The sequence below is a fragment of the Argiope bruennichi genome, chromosome X1 (assembly GCF_947563725.1).
Source record: "Argiope bruennichi chromosome X1, qqArgBrue1.1, whole genome shotgun sequence".
NCBI classification, from domain to species: domain Eukaryota; kingdom Metazoa; phylum Arthropoda; class Arachnida; order Araneae; family Araneidae; genus Argiope; species Argiope bruennichi.
Genome location: NC_079162.1, coordinates 54152643 through 54176694, shown reverse-complemented (window position 1 = coordinate 54176694; position 24052 = coordinate 54152643). Strand labels below are relative to the sequence as shown.

General features: G+C 26.9%; 1 protein-coding gene across 2 annotated transcripts in view; it reads right to left on the bottom strand.

The window, feature by feature from the left end:
• LOC129958855 (neuropeptide F receptor-like) overlaps positions 1-24052 on the bottom strand; it is a 269316-nt gene that overhangs the window by 163142 nt on the left and 82122 nt on the right. For both annotated transcript variants that reach the window (XM_056071576.1, XM_056071575.1), the window contains exon 2: positions 14652-14697. The gene's annotated coding sequence lies outside the window, so the exon portion shown is untranslated. The remainder of the gene's footprint in view (positions 1-14651; positions 14698-24052) is intronic.

Genomic DNA, 24052 nt, shown 5'->3' with positions numbered 1-24052 from the left:
TTTTTTTCTTTTGTCATTGGACTTTCTTCATTATTCCCTTTAAAAGCAGAATTATTCAAACAAATGCATTTTAAAAAATTGCTAAAATTTAATAATTCATTTAATTTCATAGGCTTGTCCAGGAATCAATGTCCTGTCAATGTTTGTCAAACACTGACATATTTTGAACTGTAAAGGCATTTTTAATTTTTTAGAAATAAATATTTCCATTTCTTATTTTAGTAAAAAATTTGAAGGAAAAAAAAAAAACGTTTTTTTTTTTTTTTTTTTTTTTTTTTTTTTTTTTTTTTAATTACGTTTTAATTCCCATGAAGTAAAAATTTTGCAATTGTATTATTACACCTAAGGATAAAAATGCCATGGATTTTGAAATTCTGTTAATCTATATTCAAAATATTAAATTTCATTTTATTTCTTACTTAAGATAGTTAAATAAGACCTTAGTTTTCTTATTTAACATCAATAATTTTCTATACATTTTTCAAAATCAAAAATGTAATAAGTTAATTTGAAACTATAAAATTCTTCAAAATAATTTGGTAAAATGCAAGGATGATAATGACACAAATTAGAATCAATGATGGATAGATCGAGACTCAAAATAACATATGAGAAACTTTCCGCTGTGTTGACAAGTAACTATCGGTCTTTGGTTACCAGGTGGTTCGCCAAGGTTAATAAATGGTACATATTTCAATTTAATATTTCATCGGCAGGTTGGACTTAATGATTTCACAGTAAATTACTTTTTCATTTTTTATCGGCATGTAACTTTTAATATTTTTGAAGCTCTACGCAGTGTTGTTCATTGTGATGTGCACATAAGTAATTTTCTGCCTTCTCAACAAAAATTCGAACTTTTATTTGAAACGGGAAATGTTTATTCTTCAATTAATCCAGTAACTTCAATGCTAATTTGAAATTATTGGATTAATTAATAAAATCTGTAAAAATAGGAAGTCTAATTATTTCACATTGAAATTTCTTGTGTGTCGCTGAATATTTTTCATAAGACCAAGGGTTATTCAATAAGCATTTCTTCGTAACAGTAAACATTTCAATGTGTTACAAAAAGAAAGCGAAATTGAAAGGAATCGATAATGTATTTTTACACATTCATTTGTATTATAAGGCATCGTTTAAAAACGGGCGCACTTTATAAATGTATGAATGTATTTTCATTCTTTACTTCGGAAGTAATACCTTGACTGCAAATGCTACAGAGTTTTAGAAATTTCTTTAAAAGCCTGCGTTAATGAAAAATCTGCTCATTAAACATTATATTCATATTTGGATCATGAAAAATAGAAGAAAAAAATCAAATATGAAGTATTTTTAGTAACAATAGAAACCGATTTGCATATCATTACAATGCATTTTTGTAAAAAAATAATTAAAAGTATCTTTTAAAAATTAAACCAGATAAAAAAATATATAGCAACTAAATTGGAATAATTGAAAATAAGATTTATTTTAATTTTATGACAGTTAAAAAAATCATTTTTTGAAATAATATTTTTGAAATTTATGGTGTGAATACGTAAACATTTCTCTTAATTCTTTCAATTGAAATTTTTAAAAATTCCCATTTTCAGTTTAGAGATTTAATTTGGACTAAATTAGGCGTCTCTAAGTTTAACGGTCTGTCAAGAACAGAGTTTGCACAAACACTGACACCCACGCATTCTCTTTTACTATGAGTGGAGACAAATTTCTCTTTATGCTATTTAGAATAATTGCTTTTTCTAATTGTTCTTTTCGAAAGACTATTTGTAAATGTGTTCAGGCATATCTGTTTTTATTTGCAAAATCTTCTAAACACTTAGATTCCCTCATTTATAAAAGAATATTAAATGTTGAAATTCTTAATTGCTTAGAATGGGCTGAACATCATTTGAAAGTGTGTTAAGAATCCATTAAAGCATTTGAGAACTGAAATACTTTGTATTCTAAAAAATTAAATGACATTTTCTTATTTGAAAGCAGTTTTTAAACGTTGGTTTATTTCCATTCATTAAAAATTACTTATAATCGCCACTTAATTTTCCTTGAATAAAACTTTTCCTACCAGCTTTCAAAAATAATATAAATTTTCTTACAAATCTTTTAAGGTTTTCTCTTCCAGTTCAGAATTTCAGACTACAAATATAGAAATCTAGAGCTTTCATTATACAGAAAAATGTGTTCCTTTTCTTTATATATTTTAAGATACGATTCAAAAGAAAAGGGTAATTTGTTTTCTAATAAATTTCAAATACCGTTTAGTATAGTTTAAAAAATAAGAATTTCTAAAATTATATTCCCCACCTTCGTATGTCCTGTATTTCAACTCAATTTCATTTCAGCTTTCAAGAAGTAACATTTTTACGAAGATTACTTTTGTATAGCTCGTTTAAAATTTTCATAGTGGTACTATTTTTAACATCACTCTTCTCAAGAGGAACGCAATTTTTCATAGAGATAAATTTCAATTTGATTTAGAATTTGTTGAAGCATAGAAATACCAAGCATAAAAGAATTCTCATATTGTATTTTAGCTATTTATATAACATCTAATACAATATTAAAGAGCATCTGCCTTTGGAAGTTTAAAACAAAATAAAAATATGAAATTCGAGTAAAAAGATCTTCACGGTTGGAAATGTGGAAACAATACTGACGATTTTCAACTTGTTTTCTTGTAAAAACATAGTTATACTCTGCCCAAAAGGTACATTATCAAAAAATAACATGTCAGCTAAACACATCGAAACTGGAAGATCATCGTACGAAAGTTTCCCCGAAATGTATTTCTGAGAAATAAAGACAGCCTGAAGGTATCAAATTCTAACTTGAAATTTCGAATAAATTGTCTGATTCATTTTATTTATTTAGGTTTTTTATCAAACCAGTGTCAAATTGTGAAAAAATATTCTATTAATAAAGTTAGATAGCGGTTAAAAAATAAAATACAGAAATAAGTAGGGATCATAAAAATTAGTTTTATAACTTTAACCTTTAGAAGGCAGGATAAATAGAGTCCTATCATATACTTTTATTGAACTTATTATTTATTATTTTATTACTTTTTATCTTGTTTATTTGATGGAATTAAAGATGACTGTAATGAATTTTTCATCCGTTCCCTTACATACTAGAATCTAGAAATTTTTTATAGCTGCATTTTGCCGATAACAATACACTATTTTAATAATTCAGCATTTCACCATCGGATAATACCTTAGTTTAAATAAATTTTGAATCTTCGTCACTTCCTAGTAAAATTGTAAAAGAAATCGAAAAAGATTTTACTTCTCATAGATTATCGATTTGTAAATTTGAAGGTGAAAAGAAGAAAATAAACAGAATTAAATAGCTTATATTTGTAAACGCATTAATAAAAAAGCGTCTTTAAAAACAGTTTTTTTTTCCTTAAATTAAATTATTCTTAGCTTTTTATAGAACTCAAATTAGACATTTAGTGAAATTATTAATTTCCTGTAAAATTAGTCTGTTTTTATTTATTTTTTAACTTTAAGTACATCACATCAAACTTATTCAATTTTATTCGCATATTTTAAAATGCGCCATCTAATGTTTTATACATTTTTTTTATTTCTTATATATAATTTTAGTAATTCCAGAATTTTTTTTTTTTTTTTTTACTTTTTAAAAAAAGTCTTTAATTTTTCTTGATAATATTTTGTCTAAAACTATTAATTTTTAATATTTTTTTTTATTCGAAGAACTTAGTTTAGTTTAATTGCACAAGATATTCACTCTTATATTGGCCCAAAAGCCAATTTCTAAACCGTTAGAAAAAAACATATACTTCCTGATGAAAAAATCCTTTGGATGACAAACAGAATAATATTTTATGTCGATGAAGTAAATAAATATGCATCTAAAAAATTACTGTGTCTTATTTTTACATATTTTCCTGGTCCAGTTAATTTAATAAAAATTAATATTTCCCTCATCAAGTTATATTTAATAAAATATTCTTAATTCACTAACATTTTAAGCAAGAGAAGTTAGACTCTTCTATGACTGAAACTAGAGCATTGAATATCATTAATATAGATAATTTGAGAACATTTTAATGGCCGTGTCGAGAAAAATTGGCCACTTAACACACGACGCTCCTCGAAGCAATCACTGATTGACCTATAATATTAAAATTCAAAGCTTCACAACTTAATCAGTTTTGTTTCTCAAGTTCTGAACTTTTTGAGGCTGAAATGTCAGAGTGTCTAGATTATTTTAATAAATGTGACTTATGTGGGACGACTGTATCAAAATGTAAATTTAGGAATTTTCAAAAGTTCATTTATTGATCTAAATATTATAAAATATAACTGCTTACGACATTCAGAGTACTTTTCCAACTGGAAATGCATACCTTTCTCCATCAAATTAGAAACTCTTTTATCGGAACATGGTTAGAATGGAAATCTTGCTTATGAAAATTACTCTCATATTCTCGCTTTTCAACATATCGTTAAAGTAAATTCATAATTATTTTAGATATTAAAAGATTTTTGAAACAGGTTCTTACATTTTATTCATTGAAACAGAAGTGATTTCCAGCAGTCTCAAAATTAGAAATTATTAGTGAATTAGTGAAACTGACTTAAATAGCGATATTTAATTTCCCTAAACATTTTTACGTTCTACCAAGTGTGAAAAATTAATCTCCTTTTCCAAATCCAATCTTTTACATTTAAGAATTGCAATTATACTCGGCTCGAGTAGAAAATTTCAATGTTCGTAGAAATTCTAAAAATGTCCACTCTTTCATTTGCTTGTTCAAAATCAACAGCAAATGAATTTAATAAAAACATATTTTTATTAGTACATTAAAAGGTAGATATTTTATTTTAATTATTTTCTAATCTTTAATCTTAAAGTTATTATTCATTAATGCTATGTAAATTTGAAATCAATTTTCCTTCGAATGCATTACCCGGTGGATTCCTTCGTAGAGAACAAAAAAATAATAATTGTTGCAAAAAAGGAATAGAATGAACTATCAACAAGAATGCACAAGCGTACAAAATTTCAAAAATCTAGCTCTAAAAGAAATGAATGAAAAAATTTTCCAAAATCCCTTTTTATCAGTGAAGTTAAAGATGCGTATATAAAAGTCGATAAATTCATTAAATGTTTTTAAAAATTAATTTTTAGCATCTATTTACAATTCATCATTTTGATAAATTTTTTCTCAAAATATTTTTATATAAATTTATAAATATATATGTATTCCTCTATATATAAATTATAATATTTTAAATATATTGTGATTTAAAAATTTCTAATACAAATGAGAAATTTCTCTTTTATAGAACAAAAAATATTCAAAAAACATTCGCATTAACTACATTAGTTTTAATCTAAAATAAAGAAATGTTTTATAAAATAAAAGCAAATAAAATACATGAAACCGTCGCTTTTCTTTTAATTATCATCAATTGTTCCTGCAAATGTTTACATCTTTATACATATTCTTTTTATCACATTTTAATCATAACAGCATTAATCTTAGAACCGAACATGTTGAACGAGGGGAAAAAATGAATTTCCACGTTATTCAAGTTTATATATATATATTTTTAAGATGCGTAATTTCTTTCAGCTCTCAGAATATTTTTTTTCACATTTGCAATCACTAATTATAAGAATTTTCAAGGAATTCCTAATATTTAAATAAAATTTTAGACAGGGAGCTTTTTTTAAATGGAAGATTGGAAAGTATTATGTTTTCATCTAAGATAAAAAAAAATATATGTATATAAAGAAAATTATGAAGATTCCCAAACTAAACAAATGTATATATGAATAAATAAATGGAAGATTTTTTTTAAATAATGGAAGAAGAAGAAAAAGATTTATGTTCGCATCGACGCATCGAAAATAATATATATGTTACTGAAAACATATTTCTATATTTTATGTGTTGTGAATATATATTGCTTGATTTATATTTAAATGAAAAATAGTAGAAAATTCAAATTTTGAGTGATATTAGAATAATGTTTGCGATTATGAATGAAAAATAAAGAAAATTTATCAATAAAAAAAAGTTTCAAAACACACTTTTATTATTAGATTAAAAAGTAAAGTTTATTATTTTCTACATTTTAGTCGTTAGTTTATGAGTTTTTGTCATAAATGTTTTGAAGAAATCCTTTTTTTACGATTCACAAACAAGTGACGCTACATGAATGTATTGATAACTCAATTAAAATATTAGATTTCCTGATAATTAAATTCTGAATATATTAAAGTAATGTATTGTCTTTCAAAATACTAAAATACCTAAAATTTTAGAACTCTATACATCTGGAAATGACTGAAAATTTGATCACAAAATACCGTCTTTAAAATCATAAAACAAGCTAAATTAAACTAAAGGGTATGATGAAACTTCATTTCTCATATCTAATTATATTCGTTATAAAATTGTTAGCATTCACATATATCAGATAAGACAGACTGACTGTCATTCAATACCGAGGGGAAAATGGGGAAGAATCTTCTAAGAACTTACAGTTCTGGTAATGAAATCACAGATTTAACTTAATTTATTCTTTGGAATTTTGTGATATGCATTTGAAAGGATATAAACTCTCTCGTGAATGGAATTTGCATGAAATTAGTTAAAAATAAACAATATTTAAAAAAAAGTACCAAATTTTATTTGTTTAGCTTTCTGCATTTTTCAGTTAAGAAGATTTGACGAGTATTCAGCCACTTGGCAGATTTTTTTCAAAAATTCGGCATCGATATTTCTGTTGATAAATAAACCTATGCTAAATTTCATTCATCAAGGTCTATGAATTTTTTTTAGAAATCGCCAATATTGTTTTTAAAACCACTTATCAAATTTTATTTGTCTAGCTAGGTTTTTTTTTTTTTTTTTTTTTTTTTTTTTTTTGAGTTTTTGAGTTTACAGAAAATTTATCAGATTACCTGACATAGTACAAAATTGCATTATAGGATCTAGGAATGTGTAAAACTTTTAATTTAATGAAAATCAATTTTTTTTTTACAATTGCAATACTTAAATATTGCATATTGGGTATACAGAAAAACTAAAACCAATTTTAAACAAAATTGTACTTAATTGAAGCGTGTAAAATCTATTTCTCACAAGCTCATTTAAATTATCACCAAATGGTTCCTTCAAATTGTCCAAATCTAAAATAACAGATTTTTATAGCGTTCTCTCATCATTACACTTTTTCAGATACATTATCAAATCATTTTAAATCAATTAGACTTCAGATAAAGTGAAAACTAAAAAAAGTTCGGCTATTTTAATCTTTTAGGTTTCAAAATAATGTTTGAAATACAAGTTGTTAAGGTATAATTAACGGGGAAGCTTTAACCGAGATCTGAGGGCAATCCGATTAAGTTTCCCCCGTAAAGCTCTGAAGTCACTTTTAAACTCGTTAATCTGCAACGATTTAAGGATATTCCACTAATTGGGTCTGATTTATTGCGCCATCTTGAAGGATTATGCTGTGGAGAATATAGCGCTTAACATTAGACCAGAGTCAAATCCTAATTTATTCAGAAAGATAATAAACCTCGTCATATTGAAGAATAGGCTATTTTATTTTACATTTATTTTTATGAATAGGTAACTAAAAGCAATATATTATGCGTATTGGCTTAAGAAATAGAAATGCACTTATTTTGTTAAGTAATTATTAAATATTTATTAATATATTTGCTGGGAAGTGCCAGTTTGTCCATTTTTCTCAACCCTACAATTCATGCTATTAAGTTTTTCCAGCAGAATAAAAATGTGCTTTAGCATGGTACACCGAACACACACACACACACACAAACTTAGAGTGCGTAAGATAGGCAATTTATTAAAATAGTATTAAAAGTTGTATTTATTATATAACTTTAACTACATTTTAGAACATTCAAGAGCAATTTATTTGTGATAATGTTTAGCAAATCTTAAATAATTCTTTTTACTTTTTCAGAAAGGAGTCTATAATGTCGATATTCCAATTATTAAAAAAAATAAATTTTAAGGGCAGAACTTCCTACTTTTAGCGACTTTCAGTTTCTTGGTTTAGGAAACAATATTTATATAGAAATGATTTTAAAATTAAAAGGTATCTAATTAGAGAAACATTTCTAGTCAAACTCGTCTACGAATGACAGAGGACTTAAGCGAAATTGGAATAAAAATTTAGATGGCATGTCCATATTTGAACACGCATTCGAAAATAATCAATCAAGTAAAACTCTAAAGTCTAATGCAAAACTCATTCTAAAAGCTCTAAGTTATAGTAATAAGACTTCAACATTGGAGTGTTTCAGTTTCGAAACTCGATTTCACTAGCGATTTACTTTATATGTGAGCCTGGTTCGAGTGAAAATCCATATTCGGTTTGATGTGGAAGCTTGGGGAAGTGAATGCTGGCAAAATAATAACCTTCGAGTTGTTTAAAATTGTTTATTACACTTCTTCGTTAAATGTAACGGAAATAATCTTTGCAACATCTTAGAAAATAGAGCATATAGAATTTGAAATGGATTGGATTTTCTCGCATCAGGTAGGAAGTTTAGAAACGGTAGTCTTAGTGCTCTTGTTTACCTTATAGCCATCTGGACAACAATTACGATTATAGAAATATTTTACTAAAAAGCAGTTAAGTAATTGTTGTTAAGCTTTTCTTAAGACATGTTAATATTTAATAAATCACACCCTATACTAAATATTATTGTATTTTATATTATAATGGGGCCTATCACAATATTTTGAAACACTTAATTCTGATTTTAAGAAAACAGACTTGCTCCACATTTCCAAAATTGAATAAATAAGCTGCTAAATATTTAAAAAATTGTGTCAACATTTTATTACATAAGTACAAGGAAAAAATAAAATGGATTAAATGTTGGTATTTTTTGTTGTTGTTGTTGTTGTTAAATGGAATGAATACAGTATCTAAATAATTATCCATTCTTATATTTTGGCATTTAATTTAAAATAAAAACAAAAATATTAAGCTCTAAGCCCTTAAAATAACTTTAGGCCAATGCGGTCTTTAATCTTATTATAGAACATATTAATCCCCAGAGCACTTTAATGTTAATATGCTAACAAATTCCAATCGTTAAGTATAGCCTTAGAAAAAAATGCCCGCAAAATGTTTCTGAAACAAAACTCATTTAATTTTATCTACATTTTTTTATGTTTCAAAGTAATCACTTTTGTCGAAGCGCACGAACACTGCAATATTTCGTTTGAAATAAAGAAGATGACAAAGTTTATTGCTGCAATAAATATCTAGAACTTCAACTGATCATTCTTTCACTAACGTTTTCGCTCGGTGACCACATAGAATGAATGATTTAAGACACTCATTGAATCTTCGATAAGAGCTTCTTCAACATAAATCTTATGGTTAGCATAAAAAATTTTTAGGATCTTCTTTTAGTGTTATAGATTTTGCCCATTTTTACTTATTCAAGGTAACAAAAGTAATATGGCATCTGATATTTCCTAGCTTCTAATTAGTATTTTAGGATTTTTAAAAATATAAATTTAGTCATGTATTAGGTTTTGTTCATACTGTTTCAAATGAAATAATTTCTATTCATTTTAGTTTTTAATGCATTGTGTGTGTTAATGACGGGTAATTCTGTTCGTCGCTGAATAATTTTTTATCTGATTCCTTGAATTTCCTATAAACATAATTTTAAAATGTCGTCAGAAGTCCAAGTTAATTATTGTTGAATAATTCAAAGTCCCAAATAAAATTTAATTTTATTTATAATGCTCTTTTTTTATTTAGATACGTTTATATCTTTCGTCCTATATGATCGAAACTAAATAATGATGCTCTTATTTCTTTCGAGATCTTAATTGCTGAACAATATATTGAATAAAAAACAATAAACAGTTATCTTTTTTAACACGCTATGAGCACATTAGATGTAGACTGTACTGACTCTTTGTAGTTTCATCATTTAATTGCAGCATTCAAAGTGGTGTACTTTATTTCAAATTAAAGCATTTCTTGAAATTTCTATATTGTAAAAAAATCGAAAAAATTAGTGTCTGAATTAGTATATATTCAACAAAACCATTTGCTATTCTTCTATTTAGTCATCATTTGAATAGAGCCGCGGTGGCCTGGTGGTCTCGGCTTTGAACCCGGAGAATTTCAGGTTCGAGACCAGATTCCACCGATTGTAAGCAGGTCCGGTGCAAGCTAAATCTGCCGGGGCCAAACGTCCTCCCGTTGGTGTAGTGTGGAAGTTTGGACAGAGGTGTTCCAGTTCATGTGTCGTTCTCGTCATCTCATCGCGGTTCAAAATTACGAGGTCCACGCCAAAATAGTCCTTATGTTGCTTTAAAGCGGGGCGTTAAGGAAACTAAACTAATCATTATTTGATTAATAGAACTGTTGAATATTAATAAATAATAAGTTATAGAGAGTAAATAATAATGATATTTAGGGCCTTTTTTAGCTCAAAAGTTGCGATTTCCTATGCCGCAGTCAGATATTTTTAATTCATATTTTTGAATAATTCGAATACTCCTCTGGTCATTTTAAATTAGTAGTTGAAATGTGAAAGTTAAATTTAGACTCGAATTTCTAATTATACAAAAATTCATATCCTTTCTCTATGTGGATTTCATTTCAACGTATGCCCTTTCTGCCTAGATGATGTTTTTAGGCATAAAACGATTACTCTGCTTTTGTTAATTCACTGTTGTCATTACTTAAAGTAACATATCCCTACGCTGCAATATAATCCAGATATAAATGGATAATTAAAGAATAATGTTATTTAATTAAACTGTGAGAATCAAAAACTAAATAAATTCGCTAAATGAAATACATTCAAGCATGCAGAAATTCTAAATTTTTTCTCAATATTTATTTATTTTTACTAATAAACAATAATTTTTAATATAGAGAGTTGATTTCAGATATATAATTTTAATATATTTTTATTAATATGTTTCGTTTTATACTTGGAAATATTATTTACCAATCCTTCAGAAATATTTTTAACGGACACATGAATTGAATTTCAGAAAACATTTTTCAAATAAAGGCTCAATCAATTCGTATGTTAGATTTCTCGCAAAAATCGACACAAACAAACAAACAAAAAATCTTCAAAAATATTTTGTGTCCAAATTAGCTTTTCTTTTGTTAGTTAAAACATTAAACGTATAAAATGGGGTTTTCCCCTAAATTACACAGAAAAATAAATGAAAAAAATGGCCACGTTCCTGAACAATGGGTTGCCTCCAAAATTAATAAAAATGATAATGAAAAGTTCTAAAACTGAATTGCATTCATATTTCTTTTGCTCTTTGTTGATAAAAATAGAAAGCAACCTTTTAAAAAAATGCTCTAATCAAGCAATTATATTTTTGTATTGAAAATTTAAGCTAAATTGCCAAATCTGTCAGTCTATTCAGCCTACAGTATTTTCATTGCAATATGTCTTTTGCAAAACTTATCAATTTAACCTGGTCAAATTTTCAGTACAGTTGTTCCTCACTTCTAATTATGTTGCCTTGTTTCATGTTTGTAAAGATGAATTTTGTAAAAGAATTTTTCATTCACTTCCTTTTGTAACTAGAATTTTGAAATTTTTTACATATGTGTGTTCTTGATGACCATAAGCTATTTGAATCTTTTCATAGTGAAATTATCAGTTAATCCCTCATTTTATTTACATCTTGATGCCACTTGGTTGTGAATTTGAAAAAACGTGATTTCAAAATTTCATTACATTTATAAAATGAATTATAAATTAAAGACTAAAAGGTATATAATAATATAAAAAAGTACTTTTTAGTACGCCAACAAAAATATGTTTATTGTTAATTAAATTCCCGTCAAAATGACTTGTCAAATTAGCAATCTCCAAATATTTCTACTTCTCTGATAAAACTATTCTATATTTTAAGAGTTGTTCCATTTTTCAAATGTTTCATTGCATTATACATCATTATAAATATAGAATTATTGCTCGTTCTGTTCCTATTTCAATATTTGTTTCCTTATAGAGCTTAAATTCTACGACTCAATTCTTCTCTAACAGAAAATAATTTACTGTTGTACATTTATGGCTTAATAGAATGTTTTAAGACATATTATTAAATAAAGCTTAAATAGGAATCTTTCTCGGTAATTTAAAGAACTATAAATAAACTTTCAAAAGTAGAGATAAGATGCGAGTGTATTAAGAAGAAGTATCCGTTTCCTATTTCAACATTTAAGTACCTAGAATATAAGGGTCTTATAAATCATTCACCTTAGGATTTCTGCGAAGTCAATGACCGATTTTCAGCTAGGTTTCATAAGATAAATCATTCATAGATATTTGAATCTGTTATGTCTGCTGGCTCAAGACATGGTTGATAGTCTTAGCTGCTTATTATTCCGTGTTTAGACTATAAGGCTACTGTTTTTTTTTGTTTTTTTTTCAGATAGAAAATTAAGACTTATATAATTTCTAATCTCAGTATACAAATGGTGTAAACTTTATTTTTTCAGCAGGAACACTCATATTTATATCATCTTTATACATGCTGCAATATCGATTGTAATAATCGTCGTAAATTTGAGTTTTGTTTAAAAAATTCTAGATGAAATTATGAAATCAATTAATAACGGAAGACAAAAGTAGTAATGTCCAAAAACAAAATTGAACTTTTTAAAAAATAATTGTATTTGCACTGAAATGCAAAAATATTTTTTTTATCAAAAAGAGCTTTAAGCTTAAATAGAAATGTTCCAATTGATTTTTGATCACATTTATAATACAACTTCATTTTTGTAAAATGAATGTTTAAGAATTTTTAAATTTTATTTCATTACTCGTGGTTTCCTAACCTTCTTTTATTGCTTTCTGAATTTCACTCTTTTACAGTTCTTTATCCCTCTCATTTTATGACTGAAATATATTTTTTATTTTTAATACAGTGAAAGAAGTCCATTTTGATGCTTTAAGGTTTAATGTGTTATACATTTTAGTCTTTAATACATTCGCCAAATAATAATCACCATATAAATCTGCTCACTGGTTTTGTTTCTACCTGAGTCCGTATTCGAAACTTTACTCTCATAAAATACCTAAACCTTATTCTAGGTATTATGGAGTTGTAACGTGGTGGGCAACTTTAGATATGCAGTAGTAAGATGTCATTTACTTTATTCAAAAATTAAAATGTCTTGTTTTATATGGATTATGAACATGAGCATGAATTTAAGGAATTGTTCCTTGCAATGTAAACATAAATTTCACAAGATTGTCTTTTTACTTTTAAAGAGTATTACATTTTAAAGTCAAGTCAGACTTATTAATAGAAGTTTATCATCTACTATGAAACACAATTTCTTTGAACCATACTGAAAAGACAAGGATGATACTTAAAAAGAAGCTGTGATCAAAACTTTCACATCACTATTATGACGTCAATGGTTCCAAATATACAAATGACATTTAGCAGGTTCAGATATTCAACACGATATTGTCTATTTCAAATGTGAAACTATCACTTGGTCATTTGAATATTGAGACATCAAAACTGACAGCATATTTAAAATTCATTATATTACATGTGTCACATCATTTTACAAATTATTTTGATTTTATTAACATAATAATTTACGAGATTAATCATATACTACCTGTTTTCATTCATTTGTATGCTATGTAATACTTCTCTTTATTCTTTTTAATAATGACCATCTACATTTATACCAAACTGGATAAGAACCACATGAAATTTGGAAACGGAGATATGGTATTGTTTTATGATGTTAAGCACTTTGGCGCGCTTCACAGTGGATTTAAAAAAATATAATATCTGAAATAATGTTAGTGATCCCAATAATCATGCTCCATAATCACGCTATATCATTTTTCACAAATAGATGATATAGCGCATTTAAACTTCCAATTTCTTCTTATGTGCCCTCCTTTCAGCAAAATGCAAAAAGCATATACGAGAGGATTTTCCTGATTACGTATCTACAGAATGCAGTTCTTGTCCTGGAAAATTCAAAACTGCAATTTTATTGCAATTTATTTCATCGATATACAGCTAAAAAGTAGCCATGTCCAAAAAGATAAAAAATAGTAGATATTGTTTTAAAATGTCATTTTGTAACAGAGATTGTGATTTTTCAGTTATGGCGTGTTAAAAGAACTTGAGCACATTAACTCATTTCTCTTTTTCTTCTGATTTGACCATTTTTAGCAGTATACCAACGGTATATTTATTTATTTCATGTTTACGAAAATGCTCTTACACTGGTTACCAACAATTACAGAGCTGCTAGGATACCGAGCCTAAACATAAGAAAACTTGATCCCTTCAAATGAGAAAACTGACACAGAACTTGCTCTTTAACATGAGGAGGATATTTATGACGTAAGTTGTTACCGATACCATCATGGGTTTTTAAAGAAAAGATACAGTTTTGACAACTGTTATACGTTTTAACCTCTTGCCATTTTGTTAAATGATGAGGAATATTTTTTGATTCATTTAAATATACTTCAAGCCAATTTTGCCGAAAATCATTGGATTTAATAAGTTGGTAACTGTTTTCAATAAATATCGAGTTCACTCGGCTGGTATATATATGTCAAATTTGTCCTACCTTTTGGTTCCAATTCTTCGCTGTCTTCTGAGACACCAGAACCTGCCTGAAAAGCAGAAAGATAAATTAATTGATTTCATAATAGCAAACTATAGATTATTTATTTATGTTGATATACAACTCTAACTTTAAAAAATTGACACATACCTTTTTATAATCTATATCATACATAAAAGTATTTTTTAAATAGATTAAATTACATAAATGAGGTTGCGAATACTAAAAATATGTTAAAATCTGATTATCGTTGACAAATTTATGATGTGTACGATTAAAAAATCGTAAGTATGTCAATGGTTAGAAAACATGCATTATGATATGATGTAGAACTCAAACGACCGTTGTCTGTTGTAATGAGCGAATTAATCAATGCTTTTGGGGAAAAGTTATGACAATTTTACCAAAACATTATCCACAAATTTCCCTGTATCTACATTATTAAATGCAAGAGAAAGACACCATTGTTAAAGAAGGTAGTTTTAGTCTTTCAAGATAGTAGCAAAAGAATCTTAATAGAAATCCTATACAGAGGCATTGATGTTAGAAAAGTCAATAATCAAGTATTCTACAAGACAGAGACATTAATGTTAGAGAAGACAGAATAAATATATTTCTTAGGTGGCTTTGTTAATGATTCAAAAATGTGGTAAACTCACTGCGTGTAAAGCGTATTCAGGTCTGCACTTTTAAAATAAGTGAAATGCGTTAACCATGGCCTCCATCATTGAATTTTTAATTTGAACTGATCATGAGCGTATCAGTGGTTAGGAGATGAATACTATATTAAAGCATTACAGTATTCACGGTGAACCGCGCAAAAGAAGACTGCTTCTTGTAACAAGTCAGTTTATCAATGCTCTTGAAATTTTTAACTCATAATGATAACTGTAATTGAGCATTTCCACTTATGCTCCCCTGTCACTATTTCATGAAATAGTTTCATTAAGCTCAAAATTCTTCAAATTTTGCACTCAAAGATCGTACGTTATATAACAAAAGACTAGAAAAGAGAAGCGAATGAGTGGAGCTATAAATAAATAACTAAAAAAATAATAATAAATACAATATTATAGCGACTTTGAAACAACAACAAAGTTTTCATTCGGAAAAATTATATGAATACTTTATCTTAGATAAGAATGAATCTGGTATTCAGAATGAATACTTCGTATGTTTTGTTTTACAGATAGAAGGATTATTTAATTAGGAATCATTTTTCATTTTATACATTTCGAATTCATTGTCGAAAGCTATACCTAATTGCAAATAATTTTCATTCTAAACTTGAACCAAATACATTTCGTTGCAGAACAAACAGGTTAGAATGCTATAAATAATCCAAGGAAAAGGAAATACTAATTAATTTTTTGAACTAATTTTCAGAAACAGATACACCTCAAAATGTTATTTAAAAGTACTCCCCTAATAATATAATCGCGATCAAACGTTTTTAAGAAGTCTGCTCAAATGTAGGAAATTAAAATTTACGAAAAGAGATCTGAGTATCTGAATCAGAAAAGAAATTAAAGCAATTTCATTGATTAAGAGAATTTAATACTCGAAAATAATTCTAATGTTCTGAAAATAAGCAATATTTGACTTGTTTCTCCCAATGAATTCTGTTTTTCCCAAAAATGTTCAAAACGTTTTGATTGCTCTTTCAGCTAAAAGCAGTAAACGTGAAAAATGACTCCCTATTACTTCACTCAACCATAACATCTGGAAAGCAGAAAAGAGCACTTCAAAATAATCATTAGCATAGCAGTTTAAAATAACAAAGCTTTAACCCCCATATTTATTTTAACTGAATCTTCATTTCAAACATTTGCGTGCAGGAAATGGGCAATGAATTCCAATAAAGGCCGAATTTAATTTCCTTCTCTAGGTAAAGTAACCACCAACTCATTTTGCATCGGAATGTTCAGTCTTTCACTTTACTATAGCTAGGTTGCTAGGATTATAACACAGACTTTGAACATGGGCAAGGTGTTGTGTTAAGACAATAAAATAGAAACATGAACCTTAAATTGTTTGGGATATTGAAGTATTACCCAAACATATTAAGTAATATGTTTTCGAAAACTGGAATAATATTAGACTAACATGGACAAAAATGGAAAACAGATTGAAATCTCTCTTTAATATACTGCTCATATTACTTTAGTATCCAAAATTGAATGCATAAATACCTTTAAGAAAGAAAAGACTTTATCAATATGCTTATCAAACAGAGCAGTAAGGATTAATTAATTTGAAATTAAAATGTGATGTATCATTTATAAAAGTGACTAAACAGATGAACAGATGGTCAAAGGTTTCTGTTATTGCAGTGTTTTACAAGTCGGTGCATATAATATACATAAAAGGGTATAGAAATTTTGATTTGAAATTGTGCTTTGATCTAATTAATAAAGTAAGTAAAGACAAATTTAATTAAGTTTAAAAAATAGCATATCTTAATACTTTATTCCTTATAATGAAGAAAAAAATATGACAACTTCATCAAGAACTAACTCAAAATGTACAACAATGAAATGTTCAATAGCAAGTGATATTTATTTAGGAAATAATTTTGTCTTATTATATACAGTACCTGGAAAACCCAACTTCGTTCGGCAGTTTTTTTTGTTGTTGTTGTTTTCGTTTTTTTTTGTAAAATCCTATTCTCTGGCTCTTTTAAAGTTATAAGCGAAATCTTTAGGCAGATTACACCTAGGAAACAAGAGAAAAATGCATGGAAGTCCGAAGCCCTAACCACTATTCCACCTCTGATAAGCTTATGCAAGTCATGCATAGCCGCATGTATATATTTAGTTATAAAATATGTTTTTTGTATGCAAAATAGTGTTTTTTTTCAAGAAAGACATCTAAATAGATAAACTTAAAAAAATCCAAATCTTATCTAAATATAAAATTTGATCCAAATAGTTATAACCTTTTCCAAGATATACGAAATAAATTTATGTTTATACAATAAATACTCGTTTAAACTTATAAGATTTAAAACAAGAATTCCTTGACTACAGTGGAAATTATTATTCTAATGAGAGTCTCAAATACCTGGAAACGTTTAAGCGAAAATTTTTACAAATATATTTTAACCATGCTCATGATAATATTCTTAGAAATAACCTTTATTTATCGAAGAAAGATGATATCTAAAATTCAAAATGGTATCTAGATACCGGAGCTTCATTAACGAAGCATATCCCGCAATTATCTTGAAGTACAGAATAATAACTATCATCAGCACACTTCAAACGATAGTGAACCCCTTGTGAGTGATAGAATTTCGATATTCTATCTAGCATTAAAGTTTGCTGAATTTGAAAGCACGCAAATATAAGATCACATCTTTCATTTAGAAACATAATCCTATTCAAGATCATCTTGCTAGAAATGGCCTCCAAACGATAAGGTAATACAGCTTCAAACCGTCATTAATACTCTGCCTGATTATTTTACACTGCTCTCATTAAAATCATCTTGTTCGTATTTGATACCTACATCGTAAAGCGAAAGGCCAGCAATTATAAAATGGATATTTAATTGAATGTGACGAACCTTTCCCATCGAATTCTTGGCCATACCAAGTGAAAGTCCAAGCATTATTTGAGTGTTTCTTGATGTGGAACAATATTTATTCTGTTTAAGAGAATGTGGCCATTTAAAAGGATTAGTGTTATGGCCATTAAACATTGGCTAAACATAGTAGGATTTTCAAGTCAATTGAAAGATTAAGAAATATAGTGTTCCGACGTGATATAAAAGATGGGACATTACCTTTTCAGATAGTGTCTGTGAAAGCTCAATATCTATCATAAATTTAAAATGCAAATTAAATGGGAGTAGGAGGGCATTTTTGGATGGTAAACTACTTTTGCATAAAGTTGTATATTTATCCACATAAATTCAATATATTTTCTGTTGAGCATTTATATTTGAAACTGCAATTTTACATTAACAATTTTTTGATACTGCAAAGAAATTCTGTTATTTATAAATTAGTTTTAACTTTCTTTAAACTAAATATAGTTTTCAGATTTGTAACTATGTAAGATTTGTAAAACTATGAATTGAACTTACTTTTGTTCAGAGTGTAAAATTATTTATTGGCACATGGACATTTTAAGAAATATTTTATTTTATTTCAGTGGGGAAATAACTTTATATTCCCTTGTTTATTACAAAAAAGATTGTTTATTTTACTTTCTGGTATTCCTGAAATAAGGAGAAGGTACTGTAATAATAATATTTGTTTATTATTACAGTACCTTCTCCTTATTTCACGAATTCCAGAATAATATTTTTTTATTATACAGTAGATTTTGAAAATTTATCAAAATTACCTTCTTTTCAACATTCTAATTAGTTAACAAAATTATAATTTAGAATTCTTTTATCATAAAATATTGTCTGTCTTCTTAAGTAATCTGAATTATTTATTGTTGCATATATTCGGAAACAAATGCGTTTTTTCTAATGTTAGAAAACAACCTTATATTTCATTGTCTTTCATAAAATAACCAATTGATTTTATTATACTAAATAAAAAAAATATATTAAATTCGCCTTTTGCTTTGGTCAAATATATTCACTTGAATAGAGGCTTTTACTCAAATATGCAAATTACTCAAAAATATCAAACCATTCATTCCATTTACTAGTGCTACTCTTTTCAAAAGGAAATGAAATAACGATATTTTCTGAGCAATTCCGGATACTACATTAACTGTTCCTGTAAGATTTATATAAGATTAAATATATGAAAATTATATATAATAAATATAAGATTTTAAACCTAATATTAAAGTTAAGACTCATATTGTAGACAGACAATTATATCACATTTGCAGCCTACTTTTTTCTGGTTGGGTTTTTTTCCACTTTAAAATCAATCCTCATAAGAATTTTTTTCTACCATTTCGAAACCATTATAACATTAATAGAAATTTAGTTTTTTGAAATATTTTCATTCACTTAAGAAATTAATTGAATATTTGATAATACTTCTAAGCCTTTCTTGTGTCAGCTTTTATTAGTTTCTGAAAGCTACATTGCACAGTTTGATAATGTTTTAAAATTTATTCATGGGGAATTTTATTAGTTATAATGTAAAATCATTTTACAAAAGCTTGTTATTAATACGATAACACTACAGATGCATCTAAAGCGAAATGTTGGACATATAGAATATGGAAATCGCATTCACGAAATTCAATTTCTAGCAAAAAAAGGTATTCCTAGGCTTTGACCAGAAGGCGTCTAAGAATTTAGCATACATTCTTCTATTTCAATACGTCTTCTATTCGACATCTCTATTTAGATAAGTTAAAAGACGTCAATATTTCTGTACTTTCTACAACTTTATTATTCCCAACCAGACATTTTCCATGCGTTTTATACTCTTCTCCCCTCCCCTTCCTCCTCTGCAAATCATTCATCTGTCTGAAGCCTTCAACTCATCAGTACCTGGTAATAAGCAACTCATTAAATATTTACTGTCAATGCTTTCTATATTTTATTGTATCATATGCAAGCAAAATTTATTCCAGATCTTTGAGAGTCAGCATTAAATGATCCTTTACAAAGAGGGATTACTTAAATTTCCTATAAGGTCTATACTATACTCCTATGGCATCTTTTTCATATTTCACTGAGTTTCTCTGAGTTATTGGTCCAATAAAAAACAGTCAACTGTTAGCATTTAATTTTTTTCTGACTTTAACTTACAACTATTTTAACCTTGTTTTATTCATTTTTTCATTGTGTTCCAAACATACATTCTTTTTAATGGAAAAGATACCACAGTAAAATAAAATGCCTATCTAAAGCAACAAAATGTGCGTTGTCACGTTCTGAATAAAAAAAAAAGTAGTTCATTTCAAAGGCTGCTTTACACTTGCGTTAAATTTAATTCAAAGAATTAAAAAAAAACTAATACTTGAAATTATAACAAACTTTGTTATTTTATTGAAACAATGCTACTTTAACGATACTATGTCAATTTTTTTCAACAAGAAAATTAAAATTTAGAATTCAAATTTGCTCCATTATATTTTCTGATTTTTTTTTTTTTACTGGGGAAGAATATGCTTGACTAATCCAAACATATTTCTTTACTGGAATAGGAATAGGACTAATTAAATAAAATTGCTTTATATATGACTGTATTCGAATCAAAATCGAATTAAATAAATTTGATTTATTCTATTATAATTAAATTTCCTAAATATATATATTTGAAGTAATTTTTTTCATTAATATTAGAATCAGTATCTTTTTTCTGGATCCTTTCAAGTACGCTGTAATGTTATTATCTCAATGATTTCACACAACCTTTTCAATTAAATTTACAGTACCTTATTAATTAAAACCAGACTTTAACATTTGACAGTGGGAAATAGCATGTATATGGTAATAAATTTATTAATGAAGATTAATATAAAATTCATCAAATCAACATTACAATATTCTAACTAAAACCTTTTTTATTTTGATTAAAACTGACTTAAAATGCAAATTTAAGAATTAATTATTGATTGAAGGCGTCGCCATATTCTTAGCAAATTTATTTCCGTTTCAAATTTTCATCAAAAATATAATTTGTTTCTGAGAATACGTCATAAAATAACATCATTATGTATAAAATTGCAAATAATGTTTCAACTTTATTATCCAATTATACACTGATATCATATATCAAAGGAGCCTTTATTAATTTCATATTCTTTTAGTTTTTATTCTTTTTTACTTTTTATTTCGCAGAACAAAGAAAACTGTTTACTTTCTCATAAAATGTTTGCTCCTTTCTAATATTTCTTTTAGTATAAATAATTCTGAAATGAATTCAGCGCTTGAAAATTTGAAGCAAATTTAATTGGAGAACATTTTGTGATAAATCCCACGCAAATATTCTTTATTTTTTTCAAACTTTCTATCTTTTTAGCAGTATTTAATTACTATTTTGATTTTTCTCACCAACGCATTTTATTTCCATTGCACGGATCTGTTGGTTCTTTTTTCTTCCAAAATTAGAAAATAAGGCCTTTTTTTTTTCTACAACGTTTGTTTTCAATTTACAAAACTTAAGTTTGGCAAATTTTTAAAACTTATGTTATTGTCTTCTCCTTTTAACTTTGCCTGCGGATAATGGCTCTACTTCACAACATACAAAAACCTGCAAATACAAAAAAATCAAAACTATTTTTCGAAGTTGAGCGTTTTTGAGTAGAGAAGAGCGTTATCGAGATTAAATAACCAATTTACTTTTGTATCTATTCTGAATTCGAAAATTTATATTGTTTGTAAATTAATTTAAACTTAACTAATACAAAACGTTATGTCATTTTTTAAAGAGAAAATATATAGTAAATGTAAAATGATTAAAAGTTTTAGGCTAAACTTTTCTTAATATGCTTAAACATCGGTTTATACTTTTAACATAGAAATTCTTTAAAAATCTTAATTTTGAAATTATCATTGTGAGCTTTTGAAGCTAATAATATAATTTCAAATATTTAATATTTCTCTAAAAGCAATTAAGCATAATGAGCTTCATAAGATCAGTAAGATTGCTTTAATTTTTTGAGTATCATCTAATAAAAATAAAAGGAAAAATAGGATGCACGTTGTTTCAAATTTTATAAAAAATTTATAAATCATTATTAGCTTCAAAGTCATTACATTTATGTAACATTTTTCATGTAATGCATTAATAGGCATACAAACTCTGATAGAAATAAAAATAAACATACATATAAAGGCATGCAAACGATGTATTTTGTGAATTAATATAAAAAATAATTTAATATACAACTTTCTCTTTACTTTTTTCTGTATTATCTATATTACTGAATTTCTTTGTCCAAGTAATCTAAATTCTATAATGAATTTTGATGTTTTCCGATTTCTTATACAACAAAATTTGATGAAAGTCATTGAATTTTTATGACCACACAATATGATTAAATCCATTATTAGTCCTATTATAACTTTGCAAAAAGATGTAAATTAATTCTTCATAATTTTCGCATTTGTCTTTCTTTGTGTTTGATGTAAACATCCTCATAGTCTGATTTAATTTTGAACTCGACAAAAATAAACTTTTTAAAATAAACTTCACATTTTACGAAAGCAATCCATCCCTAAACCATGCTAGCTGACATTAAAGTCGCATTTGCGTTTTGCGAAGTCTAGAAACTTTTGTTTATACTCTAAACACCTATCATCCATTATCCACAATCTTCAATCACCTATGCCGTAAACCAACCTGAATGTCGTTCAGGGATTTACAAACTTTCTCCATCTCTACTAGTAGAGGATTTAAATGCGTAGAAAACTGAAATGTTTCGTCCTGTAGAATATACTTAGAAAGAGTTATCTGAATGTAAATAAAATGGTTCAAGTGGAATTTTTCAGAAGTGTAAGCCTTGAAACCGAAATAATTGTTTCTAAAATATTCTTTAGAAGCTATCCCAAATTAAGTGGTGAAACATTATATTTAAAAATAAAAATAATAAAAACAATATCCTAAAATTATTTTCAAAAAAGATTTTTCAAAGGCATGAGGTATTCATTTAATTATTTCTGCATTATTTTTTAAAATTTTTTTTGCTTTAAAAAGACAATGAAATAATCCTAAACTACATGTTTAACCACAAAGAAATAATTCGCATTATTTTTCATGTCGAGCCAGTTATAATTCATAAACTTAGTAACGTGCACATTTTTCACGCCGTAAGATTTCCCATTATTCAGTATATTTTGCAAATCATTAAACATTTTTAAAAGTAGACTGAGAATACAGAAGCAAGTAATTTTTACTATAGAACATGAAATTGGCAACCAAAAAGGGTGGCCTTTAAACGGACTCTTTGATAGGAAATTACAATATGAATGAAAAAATACTTTAGGCCCGATTTTATATACTATGATATTTTTAATTCACATGGAAAAGTTATAAAACATAATAAAACGTTTTGCTTTTTTATGCATCTCTGCCCATATTCAATATTTTTAATTGTGTCAATTTTTTCTTAGTGTCTGAATAGCGTTGGCGTTTTTCCTGCTGTAGGTCCGTTAAAGTTCCATTCATGTTCTTTTTATTACATTGATGATAATGATTACATTTCATTAATAAAAAGAAAAGACTATTATTAGAAAATTTCAGAATTTTAGCAGCGAAACTTGAATATATAAAACTTGAATTGTTATTTCACACATAAATCTTGGGCACATACTTTAAAACACCTGCATCCATATTTCATTCCATTTCCTTAAACAATATAGTTCTTAGAAAGTTCTTTTACTGAATAAAAGTGGTCGCACCATGCAACCTAAATTTCACACAATTGTTTATTATTGAAAATCAATCACTCAAGCTGACGAAAATTTGTTTG